We start from the raw sequence: 7248 nt of genomic DNA, 5'->3' as shown, positions 1-7248 counted from the left end.
GAGGAGCCAGGCCCGAGCTCTCGTGACGTACTTCCGGAAAGCCGGCGTCGCTCAGGGCCACGTGACGACGACGACGAGGAGGCGGCGCGCGGGGTGGGGAGGGAGGGAGGCGTGGGGAGAGCGAGCCGATAAATAAATAAATAAGTGGGGCGGTGTCACGTGGCGAGGGGGAAACGTTCTCTCCGCGCACGCGCGCTCTGGTGGGTGGGGGCGCGGAGGAATCTGCCCCGGTTCGCGTGGCGTCACTGGACGAGCCCATGGCAACAGGGCTATAAGTAGACCGGGTAGGAACGCCGGGCCGTCATGTGCTGCTGGGCGAGCTCTGGGGTGGCCAGTCTGAGGGTGAAGCGTGGGCATATACAACAAACTCCGTTGTTTCCGAAGCTGCAGTCGTGTTTCACGTCAAATTTAATACTTCACCCCCTTGCTTTCTAATTTCAGCGCTTTGTAAGGGTTTTGTTTTTCTTCCTGTCTTAAGACGACTTTTCCTCAGTTGGCTTAGTAAAGTGGGAATGCTGACATAAAAGCAAGACTTCGCTGCTTCCCCCCCCACCCCCATTCTTTTGGTCGGATTTTTTTTCGTCCGGACGCAGTCAGAGGAACAGACCCGGAACCGATTTTTTGCATCCTGCCAGTGTTGATATTTGGGGCCATAACCCCCCTTTTTTGTCTAATGACTGGGGGGACGGGGACATTTACAGGTTTGCTAGTACCGGTATGTCCCCAAACGGTGCAAAATGGAAAAAAAGATATTGCTTGTGAATAAAACAGATCCCAAGGTTTTGCCCCATCTACTGTACTGACTGGGTTAGGGTTAGCTTGCCTTTGATGTACTAAGTATTGAAACACAGTTTGCATATTTTGCTTGCTAACAGACACTGAATAATAAACAGTCGGATCTGTCTAGTAATGCTTCTCACCACCCCGCTGCTTTGCCTATTAGGACTAATATGGTTCCTTGCAGATAAAAGCACCCCAATTTTATTCTATGCACAGAAGACGGTGTGGAAATGCATGTGTATTTACAGTAATATATTTTCAGATAATGTCTGTGCTTTCATCATGAACAAAATTTATTTATGTGACAACATTACTTACAAACAGCATTAACAAATGCAATCCGTGCAAAAATATTCTCAAGAGACTTGCAGATCATATTTTGATGTTGTCGGCAAGCTTAATTTCTAACAAAATAAGGCTAGGTAGAAAAATGGATGAAAATGTATTATTATTATTATTATTACAGTGGTACCTCGGGTTACAGACGCTTCAGGTTACAGACTCCGCTAACCCAGAAATAGTACCTCAGGTTAAGAACTTTACCTCAGGATGAGAACAGAAATCGCGCGATGGCGGCAGTGGGAGCCCCCATTAGCTAAAGTGGTACCTCAGGTTAAGAACAGTTTCAGGTTAAGAACAGACCTCCGGAGCGAATTAAGTTCTTAACACAAGGTACCACTGTATTATTATTATTATTATTATTATTATTATTATTATAGCATCTGTATGGTATGACAATGTTTAATATTAAGAGGGTCATATTATTGTAAGTCTCAGAGCTATAAAACAATGAGAAAAAGCTTATTTAAATCAAGGCAACTGTTTTAACACTGACTCAGACCACAAACTACATTGTCTACAGCAGGCATCCCCAAACTTCGGCCCTCCAGATGTTTTGGACTACAATTCCCATCTTCCCCGACCACTGGTCCTGTTAGCTAGGGATCATGGGAGTTGTAGGCTAAAACATCTGGAGGGCCGCAGTTTACAGTAACTGGTCTACAGGGATGCCTGGTCTACAGTAACTCTCCAGGAGTTTTCAGACAGGAGTTCCCCCCAACCTTACTTGGAGATAGGGTGGCCTGATGCAAAAGAGGACAGAGCCCCCCCCCCACACACACACACCTTTAATAGTAGTGTAGATGAAAGCATTTTAGTAGATGTAGTTTGCATGAAAAGCTACACTTGGTAAAATTCCCTCTGCATTAAAGGTGCAGGGACTTTGCCCTCTTTTGGATTTGGCTACCCTACCTGGGTATAGAGCTAGGGCCTGCTAACCTACCTACCTACCTACCATGTACTTTACCTCTGTTCCTGGATGACAAGGTTTTACATGTTAACAGTGATAAGCAGCTTTATTTCCACTTGAGGATAAAGTCTATAAGCAGGCCTCTCTTGTCTCTAGCAAATGCCAGTTCGCAGTCCTTCCCTTGATAAAAGGCAGTATGTTTTTGTGCATGGGAGGATAATATGGAGGGCTGGTTGGATAGCAGTGAGGGTGGGGTGTGTGAACCCCATTACAAGATAGCGCTGAATTTGGGTGTCATGTGGACCCAACTCATAAGGGGTCAAAGAAGCTTTGTATCTGGAAAGTAGTTTGTTGTTTGAATTCATCCTCATTGCATCTGTTGCACCCAATTACTAAGCAATACAGTAGTTGCATATTGATAGGAAGTTGTAGTACTGTACGCACTTTGGATAATTATTATTTCCCCTATATTTCAGGCTGTTCCTATTTGCTGGAAATAAAAACAAACTTCCGCTGAGGTAATAAACATAGCCTGTAAGCCTATTGAGCATATGTACCGTTTTAGACTGTACTAGCTTTTGCATATATTTTTCTGTACAGGTAACTTGCAACTTGCACACATTTAACCTGCACGTATTCAGCTTTATGTACTTGGCTAATAATACTAATAATAATAATAATAATAATAATAGGTGGTGAAGGAGATTGGTGTCCATGAAAACAGACTATGGCAATCCCACCTGCAATTGAATCTAGTGTGTTTTGACTATACAGGTACCACTGTATGTGATTTTGGCTTTATGCATTATCCCTGGAATGTAACCCGGGGATAAGTTGAGAGTCACCTGTAGTTGTCACTAATAATATTGTTTTCCTATGTAGTTTGCATCATGTTAAAATAATAATAATAATAATATATTATTATTTATCCCGCGCATCTGGCTGGGTTTCCCCAGCCACTCTGGGCAGCTTCCAACAGAAAAATAAAATAAAACAATCGATTAAACATTAAAAGCCTCCCTAAACAGGGCTGCCTTCAAATTGTTATATATACTCGTGGATTTATACCTCATCTACCTTGTGTGAAGTTAAATGGGTACATACATCTTCAGTATTGCTGAAAGGCCAATTTGTCGGTGGTGGTCAGAAACATGACCTAAAGAGAGAGGTGGCCAATTATGATATAGTACCTGACAGCAGGTGAGAGGAAGGAAATTTTGTTATATAATACACAGCAGATGGACTAAAGTTTTGGGCTTCATAAATGGTTTTATCTCTAAGCAATATTTGAAAAACAAGTTCCCCCTCACATACAAACATTTTGCACATTTTGCCCCCTCACATACAAACATTTACTCCTACTGCCCCATTTTGTTTCCACCAATTATTTCATTATATGTGGAATTCTTCCAGACACTGTGAACTTTCTTGGTTCCAAACAAGGCATAGTCTGTAGTACATATTAAATTGGCAGGGTGCAAAAACTGATTCTCGGCCTGTGTGCTCACTGCATCCTGTTCAGAAAAGAAAAGGGGGGAAATTAAGGAAAATGTTCAGAGAACGTCTTGTCTAAGGTTAATTGTGTTACTGGCTGCCTAAATAAACTTGAGAAAAATTAGTACTCAGTAAAATGAAAACCACTTTCTGTACACATTTTCCTGTTTACCTAATAACTTGCGTGAAAAAAAGGCCCTACTTTTATAAATCACCATGCTTGTGGGATCAACAGATTAGCCGATGGTGGTTATAGACAACTAGTCCATGTTTAGCAATCTTTCATCTGCTTTTATCACAACAGCCTCTACATTCTTAAGACAGTGGCAAAATAGCTAGGATGCTGACACCTAGAAGGGTACCATAGCAACCATGGTGCTGCCATGGCAACCAAATAGATGCCAGTCACTGACAGTCCTGGTATTATGTGCCATTAGCACTATGGCAACGGGATTGAAATGAGCTGGTACTGTACCATTAGCACCAATGCCCTGTCAACCATGAAGAAACCTGATAAGTGAGAGACTGAAACACTCCCCAAAATGCCATGGGAGACTTTGAGACTGTTTTACCTCGAATATTAGAAGCCCAGGGATAGTCAACATGGTGTTCTCCAGATATTGAACTACATCACCCATCATTATCCCTGACTATCAGCCATGCTGGTTGGGGCTAATTACTACCCTCATAAGCACTATTTTTTTATTAACTGGTGATAACCTTGCTCGACACCACAGCAACATTACCGACAGTCTGCCAACGTCTACTAGTCATATATCCTATCTGTGACTGACAGCATTCCTATTCTTTTTAAATTGTTAAATTGTGTTGCTTTGAGCGAGGCACAACATTGCCACTAAATTGGTTCACATCCAAATGGACCCAGTGCCTACAAAGGGAAAGAGGAATTGACAGACAGCCGCATTCTCTGTACTCTGTGGCTACTCTGCTGCTTTTTCTGTTGGGCTGGACAACTGATGTTCTGTGGCTCCTAATCTGTATGGGTGTTCAATATTTTTCTTATTCTGTACCATGTCATTTGACCCGTGTTAAGTCAGCCGCTCAAAAGATTCCTAGTTTCTCCTTAGCATGATATGAAGAGCTGTGACGAACAACAACTTCAAATTTAAATACAGTACATGAGCACCAGAACTTTTTGCGTAAGACATACTATGCCTTTGTACAACCGGTAGCAGCTGAATCACGCCTATAACGCCAGCATGGGATGGTAATGGTTGGCAATGTCTTGCAGTACCACTTCCTTTTTTCCAAAGGAGGCATTGTTGCTTTTTGCAAAGCCCCAATGTACACATGAAGCTCCTGTTTAGGCAGGCTTCTCCATGCCCTTCAATGTGAGCGTCAATGAAATGAGCACATGGAATCTATTATGAAGTTACAGTTGAAGTATTATGAACACCATCACTCAAAACACCATTTTGGGTGGCCACATATCCCAAGGGTGTTGCAGTAGTGGATTTTGTGCATCTGCAGGGTATTGAATTGGGTTACCTTTGAGGTTCCCTCCACCTCATATGATTCTGTGTTTTTTTTATTGGTAAACAGACATTTTTAGTGAGTGTTGGTGATAACTGCAGCAAAGTTCTAGTGTGTATGTGTGACCTGTAGCCCTCCAGATGCGAATGAACTACAACCCACAGTCAATGGGTTAGGAGTCCAAAACACATCTACGAGCCACCCATTCCTCACCCATTCTAATGGCTCAAATGTCATGGATTAATGTATCACCATCATTTTATTATTTATACCCCACCCATCTGGCTGTGTTTCCTCAGCCGCTGTGGGTGCCTTACATTGCACACGTCAAGGCAGAAGAGGTATCTGAGAGCAATTCATCTTGGGTAACAAATAAAGACATTTCAGCCACCACAGAGCAAATCTATTTTAACACAAAATTGCAGTACAGGACAGACCTGCCCTATTAGCCTTGCACAAGATTATTCTAGTAGGGCAGCACTGGTGTTGGCCGCACTGCGTGCTGCCACAGGTACACATACTCATGGTGCAGAGTTGCCCCAGAGGCAATGCTAAATTCAATGCAGTTACATTAGCTGCCCCCAGCCTCTAGATTGTGGGCTACAATTCCCATCATTCCTGGCCTTTGGCAATGTTGGCAGGGAATGCCAGGAACTGTAGTCCAAGACGTCTGGAGAACCCCGGAAAAACTCAAGTTACACTGCTCCATTATTATCCTCAGATGCATCCAGCCTAGAAAAAGATTGCCTCATTTGTATGGTGAAGCTCTAAAAACTCTTAATATGGTGCTTTTTAACTTGTTAAAACCATTATATATATGAGTGGTTTATTATGGTTGTTTTTCACCTAGACTGGAGATAATTACAGAATGTAACACTAAAAACTTTTATGTTTGTGCTAAATCATTGCATGAGCTTCACAAAAGAATTAGAGGGTGTCTTTTTGGGGGGGGGAGTGTGACACTGTAAGCATTATGAAAAGTAGTATTTTCAGTGCAATGTGCAACCAATGCATTGTGGTGATACCAAAGGCACCCGCTGTTCTATGAGTTCTTTTGCACGATGAACATGAGATACCGCAACTTCTTTTAAACCAGTGCAATAAACACTACTCATGTTTAGAGAAAGGGGGAGGATCCATGGTCATGGAAACATAAACATGAGAGTATACAGTTGTCTCCCTATTACCCCATACCGTTATGTTTCCAAAATGCAAACTTTCCCGTCTCCATCAATGGTTGTGACGGCCACAATCTGGGCGGCTTAGAAAGGGCACCCAGCTGTTGTTGGACTACAATTCCCATCACCCTTAGCTAGCAAGGGCAATGGTCAAGGATGATTGGAATTGTAGTTCAACAACTGGGGGCCCAAGTTTGAGGAAGACTGCTATATACCAATAGCTTGGGGACAAACAATGGTAGTGGACTTCATGGCTTTCTTGTGGGCTTCCAAGAAACTAGTACAATTCAGGAAGCCTCTTAGATTCTTGCGGTTTCTGTTGCTGTCTTGATGCTTTTTCTGTCTCTGTGCTCCACCTCTTTTCTACTTATCTGACCTCACGTCTACCTGTGTTCATTCAGTAGCCACATCAAACATCACTGATGACCACATCTGGAATCCAAGGCCTAGAGCAGGGATGAGGAACCTGTTGGATTCCAATTCCAACCACATACTGTAACACGGGTGAAAGACCTACATTGGCTCCCGGTACGTTTCCGAGCACAATTCAAAGTGTTGGTGCTGACCTTTAAAGCCCTAAATGGCCTCGGCCCAGTATACCTGAAGGAGCATCTCCACCCCCATCGTTCAACCTGGACACTGAGGTCTAGCTTCGAGGGCCTTCTGGAGGTTCCCTCACTGTGAGAAGCGAGGTTACAGGGAACCAGGCAGAGGGCCTCCTCGGTTGTGGCGCCCGCCCTGTGTAACGCCCTCCCATCAGATGTCAAGGAAATAAGCAACTATCTGACTTTTAGAAGACATCTGAAGGCAGCCTTGTTTAGGGAAGTTTTTAAGGACTGGTGTTTTATTGTGTTTTAATACAGTGGTACCTTGGTTTACAACCATAATCCGTTCCAGAGGTCCGGTTGTAAACCAAAACAGGTTGTAACCCAAGGCGCGCTTTCGCCAATGGGGCCTCCCCCTCAAAATTGGTTGTAATCCAAAAAAAGAGAGGGTTGTAATCCAAAAAAAAAAAAAGGGACACGCACTTCTGGGTTTGACGTGGTTGTAATC

At 43.3% G+C, this 7248-nt stretch overlaps 1 protein-coding gene across 1 annotated transcript in view; it reads right to left on the bottom strand.

Moving 5' to 3' along the window:
* Window positions 1-3012: 3012 nt before the first annotated feature.
* Window positions 3013-7248, bottom strand: part of LOC118080881 (laminin subunit beta-2) — a 60297-nt gene continuing 56061 nt past the window's right edge. The window contains exon 34 of the mRNA XM_060271261.1: window positions 3013-3543. The gene's annotated coding sequence lies outside the window, so the exon portion shown is untranslated. The remainder of the gene's footprint in view (window positions 3544-7248) is intronic.

The sequence above is a fragment of the Zootoca vivipara genome, chromosome 2, assembly GCF_963506605.1.
Source record: "Zootoca vivipara chromosome 2, rZooViv1.1, whole genome shotgun sequence".
Lineage (NCBI taxonomy): Eukaryota > Metazoa > Chordata > Lepidosauria > Squamata > Lacertidae > Zootoca > Zootoca vivipara.
This window is presented reverse-complemented; position numbering and strand designations above follow the sequence as displayed.